This window comes from Pteropus medius, unplaced genomic scaffold (genome assembly GCF_902729225.1).
Source record: "Pteropus medius unplaced genomic scaffold, Ma_sr-lr_union100, whole genome shotgun sequence".
In the NCBI taxonomy this organism is placed as follows: Eukaryota; Metazoa; Chordata; class Mammalia; order Chiroptera; family Pteropodidae; genus Pteropus; species Pteropus medius.
This window is the reverse complement of record NW_024344371.1, coordinates 5,306,107-5,324,818: the sequence shown is the minus strand read 5'-3', so window position 1 is coordinate 5,324,818 and position 18,712 is coordinate 5,306,107. Positions and strand designations below refer to the sequence as shown.

Below are 18,712 nucleotides of genomic sequence, written 5' to 3'. Positions count from 1 at the left end.
TTCATGATGAAAACCTCTTCAGAAATATGTAATATGAATATTAAACAAAATTTCCTAAATCAGAAGAGTCATAGATTAAGAGAATTTCTATTAGAAACAAATGATCAGAAAAGAAAAAACAAGCTAGAAAGTGATAATTAAAAGGAAGGAAGTTAAGTAAATGTATTCTAAAGGTAACACAGAAAAAGGATAGGAAAACTAGTGGATGAGAGAAGAGTAAGTAAAATTATTATAGAGATCATGTCTCTCTTTTGCAGAAAAATAGTTCTCACAGATAAAAACATTTATCTTTTAAAAAAAAATAAGTATTAGACATTCATATCTGATTAGGAGAACAGGTAAAAGGATGGCCATTATTTAAAGGAATTGAATAATTGGAATAGACACAAAATAACAATAAACAAAACTCCATGCTCTCGTGGAGTTTACATTTTAGTGAGAGAAGGTAAAAATAAATTCAAACTTAATACTTGAGGGACTGATATTTCTGTTAAGAAAAATAAAGCAGGTTAAGTGATTGAGAGTAACTGGGTGGTCAAGAAAAGTGTCTCTCAAGGTATGGAGATATCCTAATTTGGAAACATACCTGGCTTATTTAGAAAAAAAAGAAAAATAAGCAAGGGACTTAGAGGTAGGAGGTCAGAGGAATAGTGAGGGCCAATATGATGGAGGGCCTTAAGAGCCATGGTGAAGAATGGATTTTATTCTGAATGAGATGGGAGTTACTGTAAGTTTACAGGCAGAAAATGATATAATTTGCCTTATGTTTCAATGCGATTACTCGCCCATGTTGAAAATAAGATATAGAAGCATAATGGAGAAAAAAAACCCTGGGTCAAGTCCCTTGTAGATTTTTTAATTTGGCAAGTACCCCGTGTATAGAAATAAGGTGGTATCAAATTCCATATGTGCCTAACAATGGTCTTTGCCAGAATTTTCCTCCCCAATATCAATGTCTCAAATTCTTTAGAAATATAGGATACATTTTTTGATAGGATACATTTCATTTAGCCTAAAGATTACATTTACTCCTATACTTTGCAACTACACTCAGGCCAGTGGGAGGTAAGCATAACTGTTACGCTTCTTGCTCATGAAATTGATATGTGATGTCAGAGCTGGAACTACCACCTTGGACCATGAAATGACCCTAGAAATTAAATACATGCACAGCCAAGCACAGATAAAAGAAGCCTAAATAACTACCACGACAGAAAACTACGACGCCAGCTCAGGACTATCTCTACCTCTGGCCTTTTATTTATGAAAAAGAAATAAACTTCTCTATCTTCTTTTAATCACAGTTATTTTGCATTTCTCTCACAAAACTGAATATAATCCTAACTGGTATAATTTAGAAACAAATTAAAGCATCTGCCTAAAACCTTAGAATAAATTTCTCCCAATACATATGAGCTAAGTAGATGGAGCTACTGTTACAAATATTTTGGTCAAACATTTTGTGAGCAATCATAACAGCAAAAGTGTATTCATAAGTACAAATGGACATGTTGAAAAAGAGAATTTCCATTTAATAATCTTTAGGCAAGTGAACTTAACTACCAAGGTTCTAATTAAGACCTCACAAAAAGATTTTATAATTTCCCACCTACCAATCAATTCTAGCCACTAGCTAACTAAATTTTTCATCTCAGGAACACTAGAATAAAGGGAAATATATATTTTTTATTATTATAATTAGCATATAATTGATATCCAGTAAATGTTTTAAGTATCAAATGAATGATTCTAGTTTATTTTTAAACATTCAAATAGACCGAGCCATTGATTTCCATGGAAACATAACAAAAAGGAATTAGAAAACACTAGTTTTATTTCATTTCCTTTTGACTAATTGCCTAATTTTTATGACTTAGACATAGGGTTTAGTGAGGCAGTGCTTAATTTCATGGCTGTCACAAAACACCGTTTTCAATAAGCAAAACATTGCCAAACATTATAAATAACCATATTTTCTCAAAGAAAATTCCTTAACATGAATATATTTTGTAATTATAAAATTCACATTTATCAAAAATTTTTGGAAAATGCAAGATATAAAATCACCATCACAAATCATTTGAACAGATATATGTACACAATCACTTGTAACTTCTTAGCTAAATAACTATTTTTCATTTTGCCATTTATGAGTTTTCACCTACTTGAAATCATTTACTCAGAATAATTTGAACATTGTTTTTGTTTATTTCAAAGGTAATATTTAGTTTTTATATTCATTTATAGATTTAAAATTTAAAATTAGAAACATATATAATTAAAAGTGTTATTTTCATTCTTGTAAAAATATCTAGGATGCAGACAAAACACAGGAACTGTGTAAACAAAGTATCTGTCATTACTTTGTTTAGTCAAATTTGAATTACAGCAAAACTCTTCTCTGGCATAAGAAAACAAACTTTAGAAACACAAATTGTTTTTAACCTACCAAAGAAAACAGCTCATTTACCTATAAAGCTTTTACATATAAGAGCACAGTAAGACTTATCACTGTAAAGTTACTAAATGTCAAGAAAAAAAAAAAAGCACCTACAAAGGTCTAGGCAGAAAACTAGGTCCCCACAAGGAAAACCAATAACTAGAGGTATTTTATAGTTCTCAACATCAACTTGACAACTCCAGAAACCAGAATCCAATAGATCAACTTTGACAAGTGTTTGGAAAAAGAGACCTGCTAATAACTCTACCTGATTAAGTTTGTTTTTTATGTGCAAAGGAAATAGAAAACATTTTAAACTAATAATTCAACAATGTAATCACTACAGAAGAGTTTTATTGAAGACATAATTTTGCCAAATAAAAGATGAATTAATTTGCCCACAAATGGAGAAGTCATTAAAAAAAAATCTATGATATTTAATTATCTAAAGACATAAAGTTGATCTAAAAACTGCTAATAGGTTGTAATTTACTGTTATACATAATTGTCAACATTATGTTTTGATGTAATATGAAAATAGTAAGTATGAAAATAAACTGATTTTCAAATTATTTAAATGTACGGTGTGGTATTAGGAATTAGGTAAAATATGCTAATTCTTTCAACTTTGGTCTTAAGATTCAAAATCTTGGTAGGCCATCTGATCACTGTGCTTCTAATCATTCTTTTTTTTAATACTGCAAAATGATTACCACAGTAAGGCTCCTTTTCATATCCATCATCTCACATAACCACATAATTACCATTTTTTGTGTGTAGTGAGAACATTTAAGATCTACTCTCTTAGTAACTTTCAAATATATAATACAGTATTTTTAACTACAAAGTATAGCTTCCAATCTTGTATATCCAGTTCCAGCTATTCCTCTGCCCAATACAATAACATGTAAGTTTGATTAAAATTTTGAAATCCTAAATTAGATAAGGTAACACTTAGATTAAAATCATTCATGGACTTCTAATTTCACAGAGAGTAAAATTCAAACTCATTACTAGAGATTATGAATTTCTATCATTATGCAGTCATCTGCCTCGCCAATCTCAACTCACATTGCTCTCTTTTATTCAATGAGCTCTAGTTGCATTTTGCTGACTGTGTTTTCCACCTTGAGGCTTTTCCTTTCAAGATTTGTTGATTTAGAGCTCTCCTCCACAGATTCTTTGTTTGGCTGAGTTTTTTCTCATCCTTTACTTCTCAGCTAGAACTCCACCCACCCAGAAAGTCTTTACCCGATCACATAATCCAAAACACTTTTCAGTGTTTCATTCTCCAGAAGCACCCTATCTACTTTAATTATAACTTTGTTTGTAATATTTAGTCTTTTTTTCGAAAAATTTTTTAATTTTTATTACTATTCTTTTAGTTTAAATTGTAAAGGCTCTCATATATATGGAAGTCACATATTTGGTTTTAAGCTATATCAGATATATTGCTCCCTTCAATATGGAGAATGATTTAGAGAAAAATAATATACAAGACAGAGAGATGTAGAAATAATAAATGCTGATCAAGGTGTTGAATGCTATATTAAAGTTAAATAAATATGGCAATGGAAATATCGAAAGGTTTTTGAGTAGTTTACCGATCTGGACATTTAGAGTGTTTTAGCAGTAGTATCATTTCTACATTCATCTTTTTTGCCTCATTTCAATGAAAGCTTTTCCTTTGAAATCCCATTTGGGATTATAAACATTTGGATATTTTTAAACACTGCCTTCATGTTTGTTGTAAAAATCTTACTGAGCATCATACCTTTAATTATATTTTGCATTCAAATTAAAGACATAAATATTGTAAAATACATTTAAATTGTGAAAAACAAAAGTCAAGTTGAATAATTAAAATGCATAGTAATAAATATTTCTTCCAAATAAAAGAATCAAAAAATCCTTTTGATTTGGGTGTTTAATGTTTTTTTAAAATGAATAGCTCTAAAACTAATTTTTAGTAATAAATATATTAATGCATAAAATTATAACATAAATATTAATAATATTTATTATTGGTGAGAGTATGATTGCTTTAAATGTTTTACTATGTTTTATATATTTTCTAATTTTTTATAATGAGTATTTGTTATTTGTGTAATAAATTTTAGTAATACGATCATTCAGTTGAAAAATATTTATCCAGCAACTGTACGCATTTGAATCTCTTCCAGGCTCTTGTATATAACAGTGAATAAAAAAGAAATGATTTTTTGCCTTTATGGAGTTTATATTTTAGAGAGGGGAGAGAGACGATGAGCAATACACATAATAAGTAACTAAACTGCAGAATATATTAAAAGGTGAAAACGCTATGGAAAAAAGGAAAATTCAGAATAACATAAGGGAGATCAGAAGTGCTGGGGAAGGTATGATTACACTGATGAAGACTTTCATTTATTTTCTCCTCAAAGAGAACTTAATAAGCCATGTACTGAAATAGCTAATCATGAACCAGGTAGGTATGTCTTCGGATAACAATTGCATTTTATTTTATTTTATTTTTTTAGGCGAGGCAACCCTTGGTTGACTTCACAGATTGCAAGGACCTTGTCAGTTTACAATCCCTTATGTTTTTATTTTTTATGCCTACAGCACCTGGTCTTCCTAGGTGGTCTCCCATCCAAGTACTAACCAGTCCCGACCCTCCTTAACTTCCGAGATCAGAAGGGATCCAGCTTGTTCAGGGTGGCAAGGCTGTAGACGAGCAATTGCATTTTAAATGCCAGTTCTCCCCTGCTGGGTGGTTTACTTAGACGCACGTGGGCTCTGATATTTCAGTACTTGGAATGAAAGTTTCACCACTGGTTATAATTTATAGAATATCAAGTGAGGTCCCTTCAAAAAGTGACATATGAGTAAAACTTTAAAAGAAATGGAAAATGAACCATGTGTACATCCAGAGGAAGAAAGAGCAACATGTCCAAATCAGGCAGAGGAAACAACCAGTATAGTGGCCCTAAGGTGCCTGCCATATTTGAGAAGAACAAGGATATAGAAGAGGAGGTGAGAGTATAAGGTACACTAAATGACTTTTGGTCTCTCTTTGCTCTAATATACATCTATGTGAAATACAGATACGTCTATCTGAGGCACATCTAAGACATATATGTCTATATCTGTATCTGACAAATTAATCCTCTTAAAGAATTTTATTTTGTACCAACTGTGTCCTCGTGCCCCCTTGCCTTAAGTTGTTCCTCTGATGGTGAAGTGAAACCGTGCTAAATGAAATGGCTTTACCATCAAAGAGCTCTGCATTCAAGCCCTGGTGTCATCACTATGGAAACTTGCCCTTATGCAAGTATTTACTCTTTCCAAGCCTCCATTTCCTAATACATAAGATTTAGAAAATCTACCTGCTATATTATTTTGTTCTGAGAATTAAACTAGATGCTATCTAGAATATAGTGTTTAACTTATAGTAAGCTCCCACATTTTATCTATTTTAATATTATTACCGTTACTATAATTACTGTTACTCTGTCATCACCACTGCTTCATTACTTCCTCATATTATCTCCCATTGTTCTCATACACAGGCCATCTGCTGCAGATAAACTGGAATAGATGCCAATTCTATATTATGTTTATATCTCTTTAGATTTTATCTAAATTCTAATTATCTTTATGCCTTACCAAGTCCACAGAGTCTATTTATGTGAATTTTCTGTATATTTTCACCTTGAGAATTCTATAGCACTTGATATCTATAACCATCAATCTGGCACTGGTCAATTGCTAACATCTATTGTTAGTTTTATTTCATAGTTGATAGCTTGCTTCTCCAAATGTCTTTAAGCTCCTTAAAGACAGGAAAACTACTCCTAAATAGTTATTATAAACATGTCTTATACACAGTAGGCTCTCCATCAATTTTGTTGATTTAATGTTTGAGAAAAGATAATACATCACTTTTATTACAAAATAGAGTAGAGTTTGCACTTATGGCTAGGGTCACTTTGTTATTAAAAGAACTACTGGCAAGATGGTTAAATTATGGTTAGGCTTCTAATGTATACTGCAAAATAAAGTACTACAATTTTGTGCATTACTTCTTCATCTGGCCTGGAGAGAGAGGTGGTAGTAAAGCTGTTGGGGGTGATATAAAACTTTTAAAAACCTGCTGGAAAACTGCAGAAAACAAAGTGGGAACCAAGACTGGAATGGCAGGAACATAGGTCTAGTTGCCAGAATTACTGTAAAGTAATAAAAGTCTTTTCACCAACCTCATTTAGATCACTAACACCTGCCCCGGCAGCCTAGGAAGCTCTAAGTTGACTGTTGGCATACCTAAAGCCCAGCTGCTGCTGTGATTGCATTATTTACTAAACCTTCACTATAGGTTTGCCAATGCGTATCAAATTCTGAAGCAAGCCCTATACTAATAGTCTAAATTAAAAGACTGCCAAAAAGATCATGCATTTGCCCCATATACATACTCAACAATTTATCTGGACATGAAAAATGAGATCAGAAATATTGGTGCCAGGACTGGTTTACCTAGTTTTAGATTTAGAATGGAAAGTAAAGGAATTCAGCCTTTGATAAAAGACAGTTTGGGGATGATAAGTTAGTATTAAAATAGTCTCAGGAATTCTTAATTATAAAATGGTTTATTAAAATTATTCAGCATGAGATTTCATTTTAAAGTTTTTGATAAATAAATTATAATGTATCATGAAGATTTAATTATTTTACAATATTATTTGGTGAAATGATATATAGTTTAAAAATGTAATGTGTCAATTAGTCTTATTTTTAAATGCAGGTCAGACTTTTCTAATATATCATTATTGTGGGATCAATTAAAAAGGAATGCAAACACTTAATGTGACCATATTTTTCAAACTAATGATACAATAAATTGTTCAGAAAACTGACAAATAACTGTACAGAAAAACACTGATGGCTTTATTGTCTCCCCAAAGAGAATTAACAAGCAATGTACTGAATAGCTGATCAGGAATCAGTTAGGTGTGCCTCCTGATATCAGTTGCATGTTAAACACCAATCTCCTCTGCTGGGTGATTTAGTTAGAAGTACACAGACTCTGGTGTTTTAGTACCTGGGATGAAACCCCAGCTTCACCATTTGTAACCTCTATATGCCGTCAAGAGGTGGGACCACTTCATATCTCAGTAAAACAGGGATGATAATAGTAGTAACTAATCATGGCTTGTTGTGATTATGCATGACATTATCCAATTTAAACATTATACTTAAGTTCTTAATATTAATTACTGTGAAGATTAAACGAACATGTGAATTGTGGAAACTAGCATATGATTTCATCTATTTGTATTTAGGTTTTAAGAATTTCATATACCTTCTGGATTCCTAGAAATCAAGTTAAGACAAAATGCTCTAGACAACAGGCACATAAAGATGAGATCAATTTATAATCTAAAGCCAGAGCAAGAATTGTTAAGATTCAGCAGAACTGAAAAGAGACTCAGAGGAATCTCTAGATCAGTGGTCCCTGACCTTTTTGGCACCAGGGACCAGTGCTCCTATGAGAATCTAATGCCTGAGGATCTGAAGTGGAGCTGAGGTGGTGATGCTAGCGCTGGGGAGCAGCTTCAAATACAGATGAAGGTTCGTTGGCTCGTGCCACTCCCCTCCTGCTATGCAGCCCAGTTCCTCACATGCCACGGACTGGTACCAGTTCACAGCCTGGAGGTTGGGGACTCCTGCTCTAGATTACATAAATGTCAAAATGCACTGTTTGGAATTCAGTAAAAAAAGGTGAGAAATAAACATTCAAGGCTTTAATTAATCTATTTTTTCCTCTAGAAAAATAGACAGATCTTAGCTCAAGGAATCAGAATCTCAGTAGATTTTTGTCCATGACAAGAAAGGAACCATACCTCAACATTTTAATATCTCTGTTATTATAAGGTAATTTTTTTTCTTCAAGCAAATCAGGTTTAGACTAGTTTAATTGGGTAGTTATAGGAAAATTTAATATTATATGACTCATTTTTAAATAATGCATTGCATTATGTAGATGTGTTTGTAAAATGCATGGTCTACTTAGCTGTTAAAATATATTGACAGAGAAAAAATTGTTTGCCATATATTGGTATAATACATGAACATTTGTTATGGCATATGAAATAGACTGAAAACTGGAACGTAAGGCATGGAAAAAATATCTGCAGAAATCATATGAAGGAAAATGTAAGATGGAAATGAAATAAAATTATATTTCCTATTGCTCTTGTGTTGAAAAACTAGAGAGAAGAATGTAAGGAAGAGTAGAATAAGTGTGCTAAGTGGTCTCAGTATTAATGGGCTAAACATGCCCCATTGTGGGAGGAGACAAAGTCTACAATACAGCTAAAAAGTTTGTAAGAAATAATTGTGTAGAAGGTGGCAATGATAAAATTGGAAATGAAAAATGTTTTGGCAATTATAGCTACACAAGGAATATGTGCCTCTGATTTCAATTTCATTTCATTTAAAAGTGAACCACACATGAAACAAAAAGTTTGCAAATAAAGAAATGTTTGAGTCTGTTTTTAATCTTATATCAGTGTCTTTTCTGATATAAAATTATAAGTGTATTTTAAAGTCTCAAACATATAATTTGCAAAAAAAAAACCAAATACCAAGTTAGGTAAGATGGGCAGGATGACCATATTTTAAACAAAATAACTAATTAAAAATGTTTTTTAAAATCAGAAAGGTTTAGAATTAAACAAATGCAGATATACTTCATAGAAATAAAATCTGATCATTATATGGGAAAGAATACAAAGCGACAGTAATGACTAGAATAGTGTAAGAGTCACATTTCAAAGGTGAATTAGCAATTCGAACTACATGGACACAGAAGCAGAAGAACATTGCATACAGTGTGAGGAGTAATTCTCGCAGCGCAATCACAGTGCCATGTATAGGCCTGGACTCACTAAGTTAAAAAGACCTTGGGAAACTTGAAGAAGGTTTAAGGACAAGCAATAAACATGATTAATAGCTTGGAAAATAGAATCTCAGAGGAAAGGTTAAGGGAACTAATATTATTTAAGTTGGAAAATAGGCTGGGGAAACAAGTTGGTTTTCAATTACGTGAAGGATTATTACATAGAAGGTGCTGATCGGTACTCTGATGCCACAGAGGGCAGAACAAGAATAAGTGAGCTTGAAATGTTGTATAAAGCGTTAAGGTTGGCTAAAAAAAAAAAAAAAAAACTTCCATCACGACTGCAAGCCATTAAAATGGAAAGAACTAAATTTCTTTCTGTATAGACCTTTCAAAATGCACTTGAAACTCATTTGTCTAGGAAAGTTTACAGCTAACGAGTGGAGAGGAAAGAAACACTTCAAGTTTTTATAAAAACTATCTTCCCTAAGTTTCTCTCCACTCTCTAAATAGCAATGTTTGTGGTATAGATTTGTTGTGATGCATAGTAAGGAGAAGAGTGCTCACAAATTAAAATCTTTGAAATTAGCTTAAGTGTGCATAGGCCCTTGTTTAATATAGCAACCTTAGAAGTACTGTAACTATGAAACTCCTTGTTGTGGCTGTTTGAGCAATTCTAGATTGTTTACTAATCAAGTTTGTTAGATCACTAGCAACTAATTGCATTTTTGTTTCTTGGTTTCTCATTTCCTTCTTTGCAATATATTTTTTTTCTTTTTCTTTTACAAATGAATCAAACCAATTGAATATTCTTTTATAAGGTAATAAAATAGTATAGTTTCTTCCAAAAGATTTTATTTACTTAGAAAAATAGGCTATTCTCTGAACACCTGCACACTTAATTCTCCTAGAGTTAAATTATACAAGAATTCCATACCACTGATTTCTGAGGCTTGTGCTAACATTGATAAATGAAAGCAGGGATTTTCAATAAAATTTTGCAAACAATTCTGTTAGACCTTGTCAAATACGTACAAGATATGAGTTCTAACTCCTTTCATTTTTGTGTCAATGTTATGAAAATTACTAAATGAAAGTATGGACTATTACATGTAGTCTGTACACAAAGGGATAAAAATGAAAACTCTAGTGAGAAGCTTTTAACTATTTCTTTGGTGATAATATCTGTTTTTCCCCTGTAAAATATTTCATTTTCTTTAAAATATATCATAAATAAATGAACATTTCCACCAATAAAAATAGGCAGTATAAATAGTATTGTGAAAAATACTATTTTTATTTTAAAGAACATCTATTGCTTTCTAATTGGAAAGTGTTTTATAGTCACTAACAATTAATTCTTTATAATGTCAGTAAGAATGGAGATGAGTGACAGTTATTATTTTCTCTTCTAAGATGAGAAAGGGAGTCATGAAGAAATGAATTGTCAAACTTACGTAACGAGTTATTGAAAAGAGGAAATTGTAACTTTGAGATCTTGATTCAAAGGTTTTTGCATTTTGATTCTATAAAAACCCTCAGAAAAGTTGACATAAACAAGTAGGAAACAATTAAAAACCTGACCAATAAGCAAACTGAGAGAGAATTTAACTTCTACCATGTCTAATAGCTAGCTTATGCTAAAAGTTCCCATTCAGAGAAGAATAAGTATTTCTACAGTGTAATATTGTACTCTGTGAAGAGCAAGGCCAAACAACATAGTCTCTTCCCCCTGGCAATTAAGGTAACATGCGATTAATAGATAGATAACCCTGAATAAGTGGGCATGAGAAAAGGTGGATCTGCTTATTATAATTTGCTACTTCTCATATTTGTACAATCCATCTGAAAATAAATGACTTTTTCATTATGTTAGCTCTAATCTAATATCTTGAAATTTGTCATTTCCCCTCAAACAAATCTAATAGGAAACCCACTCAGGAGTTTAGAATTTCCTACAACCATAATTTTCTACACCCAGCACAGAAAAAGCTCATCAGTTTCTGCTCAGCATCTACAAAAACTTAGAATGAATGAAATTCATTAAAAATCATTTGGGTTGCTCAGTCATAACTGTTTGGTGCCCACATGCCTCCTGCAGTATCTCCATTAAGTCTTTCTTCCAACTCCCACCTCCTTTTATTATTCTGTTAATATGCTCTCTACTCCAGCATTCTCCTAAAATTGGGGCCATATCAATGACTTAGATATCCACAAACTAGAGAGCGATCATCACAATATTTTCCAAATCTGTATTCTGCTCCTTATAATACCACTCAAAGTGTTTCTCCATATTTGGAATGATTTTTTATAATAACTTATATTTTTTATAATAACTTAGAACTCTTAAAATAGCATTCTTTCTACCTCAGACTAGGTATTACCCATGTCAGCATGACCTAAAAAGAGGGATACACAAATAATACAGTTATATTTTCCATTTAGAAGAAGGAATAGAAGTCTTCCATTTTGTCATATATGATACGATTTTGATATTTTTAGTTGTTTTGCTTTACAATGAAAACCTATGTTTTGGCTTCCTTTTTATGGGATATAGATGTTGTTATTTTTTGTAAAATGTTCGAGATGTCATATCAACTCTTCTTTTAATATCAGTAGGAATCAATGCTCCTGAGATTTTTTAAGACATGGATTTCTTTCCTTTTTGTTATCATGAGACCATAGAGAGTTTATGATTACTAAGAGGAGGGAAATGTCACTTTACTGGAAAGATTCTGAGCTAAGGTTTACATGTAATACCTTTTGGACACTATATATTGAGATTCTTGGCAATATCTTACATCTGTAGCTAATTATTAAATCTCCTCCCAGTGACCCAGGTACTTTATGTCTCTTTGTGCCTGACTTCTTATTGCTTGTTTGCCAATGGCTGTAGATTGTTAACTTCTCAAAAAATGTACTGCAGAATCCAAGAAGTGTGTATAACATATTAACATCAACAGATCATTATTTAACAAAAAATCAGGACTTCTTAGTTTTTACTTCAAAAAACATATGATAGGATGCTCAATTCCTTAAATTCAAAGGAATATACCTTCATCACCAAGTTATGGGATTGAGAAGAAAAGAATCATCTTTCTTAATGTACGATTCCAGGTTCCTAAGAGCTCTTTTCCACTGTGACATAATATAAAATATATAGTGAGTCAAACTTAATTATTCACTCCAAATTTGTCAGTAACATAATCATTTTAAGTATTACTGAACAAAATCATTAGAAGCACATACCTAAATCTTAAATTACAGGTAAAAAGCCAATAGGTAAAGTACTTTCTACCATTAACCAAAATTCTCATTTCATGATAAGTATATCCTTAACATAGGGACTTAGCGTTCTATACAAGAGACATAAAGAAAAGGCAAGAAGCCAATGAGATATACTGTGCAACTATCTTATGTCATATTCTTCTGAAAAGAAGAAATCCATGCTTAAAGCCACAAAATTTCATGGAAAATTGAAAATGCCAGAAAATTAAAAAAGAGTTTCCAGTCAAGGTGGCAGAGTAGAAAAGAGGTGTACTTACCTCCTCCCATGGCTACATCAAAATTATAGCTAATCTACAGAACAACCATCATTGAAAATCACCTGATGTCCAGCTGAAGAGTAGTCCTATAACTAAGAATATACAGAAGAAGTCACGTCGAGACTGGTAGGAGGGGCAGAGACATGGAGCAGGTTGGTCCCACACCCATGGGGGTGGTTAAAAATTGGGAAGGCTATTTCGGCTGTGGAGGTCTTGGGTCCCAGCCTCAAATCAGGCTCCCTAGCTCAGGGCTCCAGTGCTGGGAAAAGAAGTCCCCATAACTTCTGGCTGTGAAAACCAGCAGAGATTGTGGCTGAGGGACAAAAGGGTGGCTGGAGTCCCAGACATTCCTCTTAAAGGGCCCACACGTAAATTTACTCGCTGATAAACTTACTCACTCTGAGCTCCAGCTCTAGGGAAGCAGCTTGGCAGTTGCCAGGGACATACACACAGGAAATGAATTGTCTGGCTTTAGGAAGAGGTATGGAGGGGCAGCTTTTACCCAGACCAAAATGCTGTCAGAGGGCATTGTTCCTTCATTGAGCCCACCCCACACACACCTACACTTGCAAGCAGGTACTAAATCTGAGTCTCCGTCAACCTTGCTAACACCACTGGCCCTGCCCTGGTGATTCCCTGAGACCCTTTCCCACTCAATTTGCAGGCCCGCTCAAGCTGCTTCTAGTGACTTTTCCATACAAAGAACCTGTCTTGGCTAATGTTGTGAACTTTCCTAAAATCTCTCAAAAGTCCACACACCCCAAATAGCAGCTGTCCTTGGCATATCTCATACTGTTTGCTAAGCAGCCCTAAGCCTGGTATTAGTGGCAGCCAGTCTCTGCAGCTTAGCCTCTCCCAGGCACTTTCAAGCCCAATGTGGGTGACAACCATCTGCAGATCACACTGTAGCTCATACTAAGTGGACTTGGGCAGGGCATCGGCAGAGGCTGACCATGGCCTGCACCAGAGCCTCTCCCAAGATGCACCAGAATCAACACACCTGGTAGCCAGCTTCAGACCATACCAGAACACCACCCACCTACTTCCACATGCCTATGACATGCCCAGAGGGCAGACTAGGCAGGCACCAGAGCTCCACTGAAGCAAATCCTGCTCTGTAGCATCAGCCCCTGTGGAATAGCTCCTCCACGTAGTCACAACCAGTCCTCACAACCAATCAGCCTGAGAGGGAACTGCCCCACCCCAATGACGTGCCAACAGCAATCAAGGCTCAATTACAACAGGAAGGCACACACAACCCATACAAGGGATACACCTGGACCACCTGACTCAGGTGACCAGGGTGACTGCGCCACTGGGTCCCACAGGACACCTGCTACACACGGCCACCTTACCAAGATCGGGAGACAGAGTGGCTCTACCTAATACATAGTAACAAACATAGGGAGGCAGCCAAAATGAGGAGACAAAGAAACATGTTCCACATGAAAGAAAAGAACAAAATTCCAGAAAACAAAACTAAACAAAATGGAGACAAGCAATCTACCACATGCAGAGTTTAAAACACAGGTTATAAAAATGCTCAATGATCTGAGTGAGAACTTCAACAAAGAGATAGAGAACATAAAAAAGGATATAGAAAACATAAAAAATAACCATTCAGGAATGAAGAATACAATAACTGAAATGAAAAACAGGAAATCAGCCGTAGATTAGATAAAGCAGAGGACTGAATTAGCAATTTAGAAGGTAAAGTAGTGTAAAACACCAATCAAAACAGCAAAAGAAAAAAAAATCCAAAAAAACAAAAAAATATTAAGGGACCACTGGGACAACTTCAAACTTCCCAACATTTGTATCACAGGATATCAGAGAGAGAAAAGAGAGAGCAAGGGATTGAAAATTTGTTTGAAGAAATAATGATGAAAAGAAACAGACATACAAACCCAAGAAATGGAAAGAGTACCAAACAAGATGAACCCAAAGAGGCCTACACCAAGACACATCATCATTAAAATGCCAAAGCTTAAAACAAAAAGAGAATCTTAAAAGTAGCAAGAGGAAAGATGTTACTTACAAGGGAACTCCCATAGGATTATTAGCTGATTTCTCAAGAGAAATGCGCAGGCCAGAGGGATTGGAACAAAGTATTCAAAGTGATGAAAAGCAAGGACCTACAACCAAAATTACTCTACTCAGCAAAGCTTTCATTTGGAATCAGAGGACAGATAAAGAGCTTCCCAGACAACAAAAAGCTAAAAGTTCATCACCACCAAATCGGTATTGCAAGAAATGTTAAAGGGACTTCTTTAAGAAGAATATGGGGAGAAAAAAATATGAGTAATACGATGGCAATAACTATATCTCTATCAACAATTACTTTAAATGTAAACGGATTAAATGTTCTAATCAGAAGACGTTGGGTAGATGAATGGATAAGAAAATAAGACCCTTATATATGCTGCCTACAACAGACTCACTTCAGATAGAAAGACACACACAGACTGATAGTGAAGGGATAGAAAAAGTTATTTCATAAAAATGGATTTAAAATAAATAGCTGGGGTTGCAATAATTACACCAGACAAAATAGACTTTAAAACCAAGGCTATAATAAGAGACAAAAAAAGGATCCAGTAATTCTACTTCTGGGTATTTATTTGAAGAAATCCCAAATCCTAATTCAAAAAGACATATGTATCTATATATTCCTTGCAGCATTATTTACAATAGTCAAGATATGAAAGCAACCTATATGTCCATCAATAGATGAATCCATAAAGAAGAACTGGTACATATATACAGTGGAATATTACTCAGTCATAAAAAAGAATGAAATTATGCTATCTGTAACAACTTGAATGGACTTAGAGGGTATTATGCTGAGCGAGATAGGTCAGACAGAGAAAGACAAATACCATATGATTTCACTTATATGAGGAATCTAAAAAACAAAATAAACGAACAAAATAGAAACAAATTTAGATACAGAGATTGTATTGATGGTTGCCAGATAGGAGGGGGTTGAGAGGTTAGGAGAAAAAAGAAAAAGGATTTAGAAGTACAAATTGGTAATTATAAAATAGTCATGGGGATGTAAAGTATAGCACAGGGAATACAGTCAATAATATTGAAATGCATGATAAAAGATATTAAAAGTCAAAATACCTAACATGTAAACAAAACAAAAACTTTAATGTGAACACTTCTTACATTTCAACCAGTGGTGCCGATAGCCTTCAAACTTTTGACTTTTGAGTACTTTTTGAGTTTACATTGCTTTGTTAAAATGCTTGTTTTTTTTTTTTAAAAAAAATATGTATTTAATTATTTGGGAGGAAGACAATTAGCAGGTAACATGAAAAGATGTTTAAATATTGTCATCTTCTATCAATTATAAATAATTTTTTTCCTAAGATATGCCTCTAATTTCTTCCTTTTTACTTTATATAAGCAGATCTAGGTTTAAGTGATGTAAAACAAATTTTATGCTTTAATCTTCATGTCCCTTTTGCCTATAGCATTATTCAACAGTGTCTGAAGTCTTGCTTACTTGTATTATCTCATGAAATGTTTATAAAAACACTAGAAAATATTATTTTATGCATTTTAAAGATGAAGAAAATGGGATAGAGAAATCTGAAATAATTTGCTCAAGGTTACAAATTTTATAAGCTGTGGAACAACAAAATATAGTCTAATATAAGAGAGAACCCACTTATAACTACTATGCACTACTGAAGTACTATGCACATGTACTTTATAAACAGTAAAATTATATATATGTATACATACATGCAAATATATCTTGCAAATGGCAAATAAACACTTCTACTTGCTACCTATTTAATGGTATATTACCTTTTGGAAAGTCTTGCAAAATACAATTCCACCTCAAAAACACAGATACATATTTTAACCTTCTGGAGTTTATGATCACACAGAATTGTCTTGTAGTTATACATGCATAATACAGTGGAACTCAATTTGCAATAACTTTTTTAACAAGATTGGTTTCTGACTAGGACTGCCACAGTGTGGGGGCAGAACAGAAACTTATAACATCTTGTTTGGGGGTAATCACTGAGGTTTAGAAAGAATTTTTCTAAATAATGAACTGCAATCCATAATTTACACTAAACTACATTTTCAGATGTTGGTCAATGTTTTTTAAGAGCAGTATCATCAGAGATGAAGACTATAAATGTGCGTTGGTGAGTGTGAGTGTGTGTGTGTGTGCGCGCCTCACTTCAAATGTTTTCAAGGAGAATCTTGTAGGGTACAATCATGCAGAATACATAGTCATTCAGTACCTAATTTGAGAATCAACCTATTAAGATAGGAAGAGGGTTGACAAACAAGGAAGATAAAGCAAAGGAATTATTTTGCAAGGTTCTGCTAGAAGTTAATGATAATGTATGAATTAGTCATGTCTACATTGTACTGCCTATTTCCTCATCAGATTATTTTATGTCACCATGTAAGATTAATAGGCTATATTTGAATAAAGCATAATAAAATGGATTGAAATATTATTTATAGATAACAAAAGGAAACAAATTATATTTAAGCAACGCCAAATTTAGAAATGAGTAGGTTATAAGAGGATTAAAATCCATAGAGAAACATAATGAATGCTTATGCAGTGGTGAATATAAAGTATTGAGGAAAGTAGATGAGGTTGCTTGCTTAGAAATGTTAATTCAAACTTTGAGGTGGAGAAACACCTACATGACTTAGTTCATTTTCCATAGGTGGAAAAAACTTAGTGCTCAGGGGCTAAAAAGATGACAATAAAAGAGTGCAGCTGTGAGATATACATCTGCTAAAGGAAAAGAAACTTGACCAAATATTATTTAGCTGATGATAAAATCAGATTATTAAAAATCAGTTATTAAAAATCAGAAGCTTTCTTCACAACATATAATTACTGTCAGTAACAAAGAAAAAAGAGAAAGCATCTATAATTTAAGACATATATTTGTGTACCAAAACTAGAAGACTTTTTGAATATAGCATTTTTATTTGTAAATATTATATTTGGTAAAATAGTGCAATCATGTTTAAATGAATGCTAAATTTGAATAAATTTATGATAATATTCACTTTATAAATATATTTTAGGTCTACTTTACATCCAGATATATACTAGAATAAATGTAGGGGGCACAGAGACATAACCGAGATATAATCTCTTCATTTTAGTGCACAGTTGATAAAAAATAAAATAAGTGAAAATGATATAGAAGTGCTGATGATGGCAGAAATACAATATTAAGTGGGAAAAGAAGTTTAAAATTTTTACTGAGTAGCTTAATATTTGAGATCTTTAATAAAGAATAGGAGTTTCATGAACTCACAAAAAGGGAAGCATATTTAAGACAGGTAACAGCAAAGACAGTTCAGAGAGATGTGAAATACACATCATTTTCAGAATGGAAATGTAAGTTGCATGATGTGTTCAAGTCTATTTTTAGCATGAGGAAACAAGATTAGGGACCATAGAGACTTACAAAAATACACAACTGAAAAATCAATAGTGGAATTACCTAAAGACAGGCTTTTTAGACTAAAGTTATTAAGAAACTCTAGATTGCTCATATTGCCCATCAAAATGGAAATCAATAATGTCACAAGAGCAGACATTAACTGATCAGAGCAGAGTTAACTGATCAAAAAAGCTAAGCTCTTATCAAGGTGTGTTTACTATATTTAGATAATAGATAATGATGATAGAGATAGATAGATGATAGATAGATAGATAGATAGATAGATAGATAGATAGATAGATAGATAGATAGATAGAGGTGATAGATAGAAACATTTGTATACACTGATGCAGCACTTAATGATGGAAATACATTCTGAGAAATGCATCATCAGGCGATT

The 18,712-nt window shown here is 33.1% G+C and overlaps 1 pseudogene; it reads right to left on the bottom strand.

Annotated features, from left to right (window-relative positions):
* Nucleotides 1–5,035: 5,035 nt before the first annotated feature.
* Nucleotides 5,036–5,154, bottom strand: LOC120608652 (uncharacterized; annotated as a pseudogene).
* Nucleotides 5,155–18,712: the final 13,558 nt, after the last annotated feature.